Here is a 9,496-nt window from a genome sequence, read left to right as displayed (position 1 = left end):
TCCTGGGGCAGGTGCCTAGCACACCAGGAAATGCACGAGGCCCAGCCTCTGGCTGCCCTCCTGAGTCAGAGGCCTGTTAGTTCCCAATGACGGTTACTGGGAATCTCTTGAGGAATTCTTTTTCCTGCTTTTTGTTCCAGGTATTTCTGGGAAAGAGGTGGAGGACATGCAAAGAGAAAAGAACTTCTCCTTATGGCATCAGGCCTCGGGGACGGGAGCTTGGGAGGACAGGCTGGGATGGCCACTGGCCATGCTCTTGCCTGGGGTGGTACAGTGTGGATGTGGGAGGCCAGGGCAGCACAGATGGTGGGAGGATGGAAGGCCACCCCCAACTGCCCCCTCATGTCCTTTAGCCCAACTTACCTTCAAGTTTGTTATGAGCAAGAGATCTTGGGCTGCATATTAATAAAACAATGGAATTTTTATTTCTTTTTCTCATAAATTACATAATTCAAACCTTAAAACACCTTTAATGAACAGTGACTGGGCATGTGACACTTAATAAAAGTGGGCTCAGTTCAGTTTCTGCTTGACAGGCTACAGCCGAGAATGTGCCTTACGAGTAAATGATTAAGAGGCGGAGATCTTTCCTGGGCTCCACCATTAAACACTTCAAAGGTTTCCAAAGTCAGATAAAATGAAAAGCAAATGTGTTTCACTGCCTCTCAAATGCCTCAAATGTTTTAGCAGGTGCAAGCAATGAAACCTTCCATGGTGACAGCATTTTAGGGTCTGCAAAGTGCACCCGACTGGATTCTGGGAATTCTGGACCGGCTTCATAAAAATTCATGATTGCCAGTGAGGAGAGATGGCCATCTTCAGAGATATCTGCATATGTGGCTCAGAAAGAAAGGGGTCCTCTGGGTCATGGGTCAGCTAAATCTCTCTGTCCTGGGACAGTCCCCAGCATGGAATGCTGAAGGACCCCCAACTGGAATAGCCAATCTTGCTGGTAAACAGGGGTTAAGCCTTTGGGCTGCCTAGACTTACTGAAGACCCATGAATGTTCAAACCATACCCAAGTCCTCTTTTGAGGGGCCTTGGTACATTTTTATGTGACCAAGGAACACCTCATAGACTTGAGAGCCAGAAAACTTGGCACACATAGGTGGCACGATTTGGGGCAAATTATTAAACCTCTTTCTGCAACCGTTTCATCCATAAGATGGGGATAATTGTAGCACCTGTGAGGATTCAATGGGTTAACAGCGTAGAAGCATTTCGATCCCCCCGCAGAACTCAGTACATATTCGCGATTCTTCCTTTTGTCCCATCAGGAAATGAGTATGAAGAGCTAGCATTCGGCAGCGTGGCTATTTGAGCTTTTCATTTAAAATCTGCTATAATTTAGCTTTATAAGTATAGTAATCTCTCACATAGACATATAATATTTTATAGTTTACAAGGGACGTTCTGAGACATTACCTCATTCCACCCTTTCAAGAGTGGAGCTGGTAAGGCAGGGATGGTCATCCGTAGACCCAGAAGGAATCGCCAGCACTGCTGCAGCTGGCGCCTTGCACTAGCAGACCCGTCCCTTGCACCCTGGGGCCCTGAGGGCACTCATCTGTGAAATGGGTACAGATGGCCTCCCTCTGCTTCATAGCACAAGCCACACTTAAGGTCTCGCACCAACCTGTGCTGAGCTCTCAGAGCTCACCAGCCCGTTCCCAGCCCAAGGTTTCTTTCCTTATGAAGGAACTCGGGGGCTCTTGGCCTATTAACTTGGTGATCTTGCAAGGATTTGTTTATGAGATCTCAGTTGTTTTTTGTTTTTTTTAATTCCTCCCCTTTCCTAATGAGGAGGGTAATGAAAGAGCATTCCAAGAGTCACTGAAGGAGAACCCCTTCGTTCTTTCCTCAGGGAATAGTAGAGCAATGATTGTTATCAGAGAACATTCTCCTGACTTCCAGGCAACAGGATGACTCACTGCTGTACCTGAGACTCTGCACACCTCCAGAAAAATTGGCACACATAGGTGGCACGATTTGGGGCAAACTATTAAACCTTTTTCTGCACCAGTTTCATCCATAAGATGGGGATAATCCTGGGCTCTAGAGTATTCCACACAGGATTGCCTCCCATGGGCCCTTTCCCATGGGGCAGGTCCTCCAATGGTCACTGTGAACCTCCCATCACCAAACGCTCAGCCCCCAACTCTCCACTCAGTGGGCACAGCCAGGCAGAGCCAGACTGACACAGAGATGCCCCCCACCTGGGCTTCGACTTTGGCAGGGCTTTGACCCCAACATCCTTCCTCTCCACACACGACAGAACATGCTGGCCTCTGCTGTCCACAGTGTGTACACGTCTCCCGTTTGTACCTTTCCAACCACCACAATGGAGGATACAGACAGTGATGCACTCAATAAAGATGTGCACGAAGGGGTGGCCAGCAGCACGTCCCCGCAGCCTTATGCACAAGAGTGGAAAAGATGAAACCCCTTCAATGTTCGGCCCTAATCAAATGTGGAGCATCTGCATATGGAGTCTTTTCAGTTAAAATGCCAATGGTGTGTTAAGTGACAAATAAGTTTATTGTAATGCTATGTATCTCATAGGGTCCCATACCTGAAGTATTTAATTTAATATAAATACTAAAGGAAATGTCTGCTGAATTTTAAAAGTCCTGTGAGGCTAGACATGCATTTTTAAGTGATGTCTACTGCTCAGCAATAGAATTTTAGATTTTATACTTTTTAAATTTTCTTTCTTTGACCCACCTGTGTTTTCTGATTTCTCTATAAGAAGCTTGGTTGCATTTATTATATTAAAAATGTTCTTTTTTATATAGGTACATTATAGTTGTATCTAATAGTGGGATTCATTGTTACATATTTGTGCATGCACATAATATAGCAATATAATTATTTTTAATCAAAACAAACAAGGAGTTTCATAGCTGAGAGTGGCTTTGGAAGGCATCCAGTATAATGGTTTTAGTTTCCAGGTGGGTAAACTGAGACCCAGATAAGTGAGATGTCAACTTGTAGGTTCCAGCTTTGAGGCAGCAGACACACAACCAGAGCTCAGCCCCTAACTCATCCCTATTTTTCCCATGGCATCTGCAATGTCGCTGATATTTTTATAAATATGTCAGGGATCTTTTCCATGGAGCACCTTTTCTCTTGGTGAAACTAAGCATTCTTCACTTGTTTCAAAAGCCTGTGTGCCTCAGACTGCGCCTCTCTCCTCCTTCCCACTATGTAGGAGCACCAGGTGCCGGGTCAGGAAGGGAAGCCATATCTCAGCACACTGGTCCTAATGTGTGTGTCCCCCTCATTCATATGCTGAAATGTCACCCTCAAGGGGATGGTATTTGAAGCTGAGGTCTTTGGAAACAATTACATCTCCTGAGGCTGAAGACTTCATGAATGGGACAAGTGCCCATTTGTCAGAGAACACTGAGAGCTCCCTTGCCCCTTCCTCCATGTGAGGAAACAACAAAAAGGTGCCATCTACAAACCAGAAAGTGGGCCCTTGCCTGACCCAAACCTGCTAACACCCAGATCTTGGACTTCCTAGTTTCTAGAGCAGTGAGAAATAAATGTGTGCTATTTGCAGCTACTTGATTGCTGATATTTGTTATAGCAGCCCCATTTGAACTAAGACAATTGTGCACACAGGACAAGCTTTGGACACCAGGCTGTCCTTACCCTGCCACACCCCTAGGCTCATTCTGGTCCAGGGATACGGTTCACGGACAACATTGCCCAATGAATAGATTGAGATTGTATCCACCTATTCTAAACAAAGTTTTTTGTTTTTTTTTTTTCCTAAGTCACCCAAGCATTTGTGGGTTTTCCTCCTCATCCATCATGACTCATTCATTTGTTGATGCTGAAACAGCAGGTGGATGTTGTGTTCAATCATAGTAATTTTTTCATCAAAGAAGAGAGAGAACCTATGTTCCAAGTAGTCACTTTAAGTGACGCCAAATCCCTCTGTGAGGCCACACAGTCCGGGTGGAAAGGAGAGAAGGCCTGCTAGGAGCTAAGCTGGCCCAAGGCTGCCTTAAGATCAGGTGCACTTTGGTGCTGACATTGTGCACCCCTTTCCAGGAAGTGCTTCTTTGCAGCCACCCCAACCTTCTCCTATAACCTCACAAGAACCCCAGAGCAGTCAGTCCCCCTGCAGCAGACCTGCCGGGCTCCACTGGAGATGGGGAGGCAGGAGTACACAGAGGGACCAGGGACACTTCTGAGCAAGGAGTCTGCCTCGACGGCACAACGCTGTCCCATACCAGCCTTAGGCAGAATTTGGGTAGTGTAGGACCATTGCTCTGACTCTGACTATAGAAAGGCCAAAGAGACTCTAGGAACTACTTAGGGACAAGGGCAGAAAATGTTCCAACCTCAGAAGCTGCTTGCTTGCACCGTATACATCGCTGGTTTTCTGTTTTCTCTCTTCCATTATCCAGAGTCTCAAGATTTTCACTCCTAGAGTCTACATTCCTCTGCAGTGGACGAATGATGACTTGAAGACACGGACTCCCAGCTAAGCACACAAGGATGTGTGGCACACCACTGTTTGTAGCAGCCAAAATAAAGAGATAAAGTGAACACCCTTAGTGGGAGAATGTTCAAATAAATGCGGGTTCACTCCCACTGCGAGTGAGTGAGAATGTCATTATTTGATTGCCTCCCTTTCCCAGACATGTTGGGGCATGAAAAAAAAAAAAAACCAGCACAGTGGTGAGTATAAAATATGTATATACCTCGGATGTGGTTTATATATTATAATATTATGTATCATAATATATATCATAATACATAAACATAATATATAATTATATTATATATTATATAATATTCTGTGCTTATATCATATATATTATGATTTTATATATATATATATATTACAATACAAGCACAGAATAAGGTCCAGAAGGATGCATAGCAGGTTATGAGTTGAAAGTAGGTGGTGCAGGAACAGTAGGGGAAGCAAGGATTTAAAAAGCCTGTGTTTAAAAACAGCATACGTGAGAAACCTTAAATGTGTAAATTATATGTGTGTGGGTGTGTGTAAGTGTCAAAAAAAGAAAAGAGATCAAGGTAGGTTCAGAATCACCGATCTGTAGCCGAGTATAACAAAGCAAGATCGTTTGAGAAAAGTTTATAAAGTGGGATTCCATCTCCTTCTGTGTTACTTGAAAATGCACAGCATTCCCAAGGGAGTGCTATGAGGCCTGTGGGACCAAAGGCCTGGCGGGCACTGGATACCCAGGAAAGGGTGGCAATAGTGGAGCAGTTGACTTCATGTGTCTCTGCCTTGTCTCGCTTAATGCTTTTTTCGTATTCCAAAAAGTATCAAATTGACAGTGTTTTAATGCTCCAATGTGCTTATTCTCTGGTGACTTTAAATGAAGCATCAAGTGATTCTCTGTTACTCAAACAGGTGGTCTTCTGAGCCGCCGGCTGTCCTTGGATGTGGGGAAGACTGGAGCTGGGCACTTTCTCAGGATTCCAGACCAGCAGCTGGGACCCGCCTCCGGTGTGGGTGAAGGGCTGCAGGTGTCTCCTGTCAGAGGCTAGGTGAGGCCCGGATGTGGTTCCGGTGGAAATGCATTCCTTGCTAAGACCCCAGGAAGGCAATATGCCCAGTGGGGTCCTCTGACAGCCAGACAAGGCCATTGTGGCCATGGTGGCCACCTGGGACCACACTGTGGGCCGCCAAGCCTTGGAACTATGCAAGGACCAGACCAAGGCACTGTTTTCTGAAGAGGTAGAATCGGGGTCTGGAGTGAGTGACTTGGTTCACCTCGCAGAGATTGAGTTCCCACCAGTCAGCCTGGCTTGTCCTAATTGTGACCCATGCCAACAAAGCGGGCAAGAAAACTGGCAACGTGAAGGGTGACGTTGATTTTTGTCCCCAGGAAGTTTTACATGGGGGAAAAAAAAAAAACATGCAGTAGAAATCTTCAGACTCGACTCTGACAGAAATGAGAAATGTCGAGGTCAGGACTCAGATGCTGGTAAACTCTTGTCCAGAGAGGAAGTGCCAGGCCCTCACAGGGCTATGTGATGGTCACCCTGGCCCTAGACTAGGCTCATGACCGGGATCTCTGCTCAGGCCCAGGGATTAACAGGACTGACCCTCCACAGTGTTTCCCCAATTGCCTACAATAAACACACAGTCAGAAAAAGAACTTACTTGAAATATACAAATTTGGTGTTGCTATGTTTGCCTCTGAGAAATGCACTTAGGTAGAAATTTAAGATGGGAAATGAGAGGAGAGGTTTTTCACTATTTTTTGTTTTGTTTTGTGGGATGAGGGCTGGGGGTGTTAAGAGTTGTCAAATCAAATTACATCTCCAGCAAATATTTGCCTAGAATTCAGAAGACAGATTCCTAAGGGTTTTCAGGATGGGGCAGGTTCTACTACCTTAATCAGAAGATCCGGGCTGGGACTGGGGCTATCTCAGTGGTAGAGCACTTGACTAGCATGTGCGAGGCTCTGGATCCAGTTCCCAAGCCTGGTAAAAGAAATCATTGCAGCCATAAATAACCTTTACCTCAAGATGGCCTTCCTCAGATCTAACACCAGTCCCTCCTGCTTTATTAAAACAACAACAACAAACCCACCATCGCCATCTAGAAATAAGCCAGGTCAGGCACACCCCTGAAAATCCCCTGCAGACCTGCAAGTGGTTAGTCAGGTCTTTATCCATCTCCCCATCTCAGTGCTCCCTTGATTCCCCCCACATAGTGCAAAACACAATACTGCTTGGCAATACTGCCACGTGATTGTCACCTCCCTCTGGCCCCTTTGCAGGATTTCTGCATCATTCTCCAAACAGGGTGTTGAAAACAGGAGTCAAGGATGGACTCAGCCAGTATGGAAATGGCTGAGCAGTTGACTTTGTGCATCTTGTAAACCCCCTTCCTATGAATTTGGTCCCACATTGCCAGCTGAAAAGAAAAGAGCACGTTGCTCTTGATAAGACCTCCGCCAGATTCTCCAGGTAGCCTGGCATTCGGGAGCTGCCTCAGTGCCCCTCATTAACGAGACCTCACAGCTCATATTCCTGGCACTCTTTGCCTTCTGGGGCTCAGGATGTCCCTTCCCATGAATGCTGCTTGCTGCAGCCATCAGCCACAGATTCTGCTCGCCAGATCGGTGGCCACTGAGCAGGCTGTACATGTAGAGATGCACCTTACTGGCTCAGGAGGGCAGACATACTGATTCACCTCCACTGCCGCTCACCTGCATGGGATGACAGACAGTGACATGAAAACCAGACAGCGTTTCTGTGAATGGGCAGGTGGGCACCACCCTGATACAGAGCAGCCGGCTGCAGAGTGGTGGTGCTGAATGAAGTGTGTTGGCACATTTACACGCACACTGCTTATTGTTACATTAAAACATAAATCTAAAACACATTTATGGAGTCAATAGACTGAGAGTCTTTTAAACAATTAAGTTTCAAGGTCTTACAGTGTTAACAAATGATTTTTAGAAATTCATTAAGTGCATGGAATGGTTTTCCCATTAACTTCCACTTGGGCTTCCAGTTGGGCTTTTGCTGCCCTGGAGTAGATCCATGAAGGAGAATTCTTACAGCTGTCCAAGTTTGAGCCCCCGCCCCCTACTCTGGGACCTGCCTCTTGCTCCAAGGCTTTGGGCCAGAATATGAGCCTGGAATCAGACTTAGTTGCTTCATGTCTGTGAGAAGGTGGAGTTGGGATATGGGAGTTTAAAAGACTCAGGGAGTGCTTCGGTGCCACCTGAGCCTGTCTCATCTCTCCCAAAGATTCCCTCATGGGCACTAGGAAGATGTCAGGGTTGGTACCCACACTCTCAGTATCCACCTCTGCTAGTTGGGAGCAGGGTTATCCTCAGCCTCCATCCCATCCTTAAATCTCCCAATGACACCTTTTATCCATCTACCCACCCATCCACTCATCCATCCTTCCATCTATCCTTCCTTCTTTCCATCCATTCATCCATTTACCCTGTCTTCTATCCATCCATCTTTCCATTCATCTATCCATCCTTCCTTCCTTCCATCTATTTATCCATCCATCCATTTGTGCATTCACACATCTAATATTTACTGAGTGCCCACTACATGCCAGCTACTTTCCTAGGTACTAAGAAGTTCGGTCCCCATTTCTATCTTTGCTTTTTTCTTTCCCAAGAAAGAAAAAAGACTTCCATATTTATTCTTCTCTGGAAGAAAATTTGGGGAGACAGTCTGCAGGCTTCTCAGAGATGCTGCTGGTGGAGCCTTCATTACCAGATTGTGGCAGCTGCTGTCTGTGAACTGTGTCACTTCTCAGGCTATGTCTGACATCGCCACAGGCAGTGGGCAGTTCTGTGGGTGCTGGCAGAGCCTTACTTCAAGGGCATGCTGAGTGTCTCCATCTTTTCTTCTTAGAACTTTCTTCATAGTCAGGGGATCCCACCTACATGTACAATATGGAATTGCAGAAGAGGGTCCCTGCTGCAGGAGAGGACAGAGCCTGTGGGTTAGGGCTCCAGTGTGCTGTTCTTGAGCGAGGAAATTCTGGAACAGTCTGTAGGCTTCCCCAGGGTTCAGGCAGTAGGGCTCCCATTTCCCTACATCATTATCATGTCATTAGAATTTGTATAGGATATTTCAATGTATACAATACTGTCATAATCAAAGCACACCATAATCTCTGGGGTTGAGCACAGCAAGCATTTCTTTCTAACTCTTATTCCACGTCCATGTGGGTCAAGGGATGTCTATTCCACATCGTCTCCCTCGAAGGTGCAGACCTACAGAGCTTCTGCTGGGCAGCAGAGCCAGGCTGGGGCAGGAGGAGAGAAACAAGGTGAACCGAGTTTGGGGTCTTAAAGCTTTGAACAGAAAGTGACCCACATCACTTCTGGCCACATCCTGTTGACCAATGCAAGTCACATTTCCATGCCCAATGACAACAGAAGGGGAAAGCTTCCCAACCTTGTGCTTGGAAGAAAGAGATGGGACTGCAGGCAAACAGTCCTACAGACCCGCATGCTCTTCTCCCTGGTAGCTGGCTCTGTGTCACGCTATGCTAGAAGCCCCTGGCATTGGAGAAGCTAAGATCTGGTCTCAGAGGCTCCCAGAGCCTGGTTCCTCTGGGCCTTGAGGCTTTATTCTGGCTGCTGCTGCTGCACTGGCCTAGACCGCTCTTCTTCCCCCTCATGGTCCTGATTCTCTCTCACCCTGCTCATCTCTGTCAAAACTCGCGTCCTCAGAGAGCTGCAGTGGCCTCCCGTCCTGACTGTTCAAACACAGCTCTCCTTTCTTATTCTTCTACACTCTCCATTTTTTTCCATCACAGGACTAACCTCATTTGTAATTAGACATTTATTGTGCCAGGTTCCATTGGCCCCCACTAGGCTACAAACTTCATAAAAGCTGAGGCTGTGTCTAATTCCACATAGCTATATCCCTCCCACCTCTCACAGGCTCGCACACATAGTAGATGCTTAACAAACATTCATCTAAAGAATTAACTTATCAGGGAGATAAGGAATACCTA

At 46.4% G+C, this 9,496-nt stretch overlaps 1 long non-coding RNA gene across 4 annotated transcripts in view; it reads right to left on the bottom strand.

Moving 5' to 3' along the window:
- Window positions 1–402: 402 nt before the first annotated feature.
- The window catches only part of LOC124096517 (uncharacterized), a 46,693-nt gene continuing 37,599 nt past the window's right edge, over window positions 403–9,496 (bottom strand). For all 4 annotated transcript variants that reach the window (XR_006852875.2, XR_006852873.2, XR_006852874.2 and 1 more), the window contains 2 exons: window positions 6,387–6,477; window positions 403–4,527 (listed from right to left, as the gene is read on the bottom strand). This is a non-coding gene — a long non-coding RNA (uncharacterized LOC124096517). The remainder of the gene's footprint in view (window positions 4,528–6,386; window positions 6,478–9,496) is intronic.

This window comes from Marmota monax, unplaced genomic scaffold (genome assembly GCF_021218885.2).
Source record: "Marmota monax isolate L192 unplaced genomic scaffold, Marmota_monax_Labrador192_F-V1.1 WCK01_AAM20220418_F8-fsc00004, whole genome shotgun sequence".
In the NCBI taxonomy this organism is placed as follows: domain Eukaryota; kingdom Metazoa; phylum Chordata; class Mammalia; order Rodentia; family Sciuridae; genus Marmota; species Marmota monax.
This window is presented reverse-complemented; position numbering and strand designations above follow the sequence as displayed.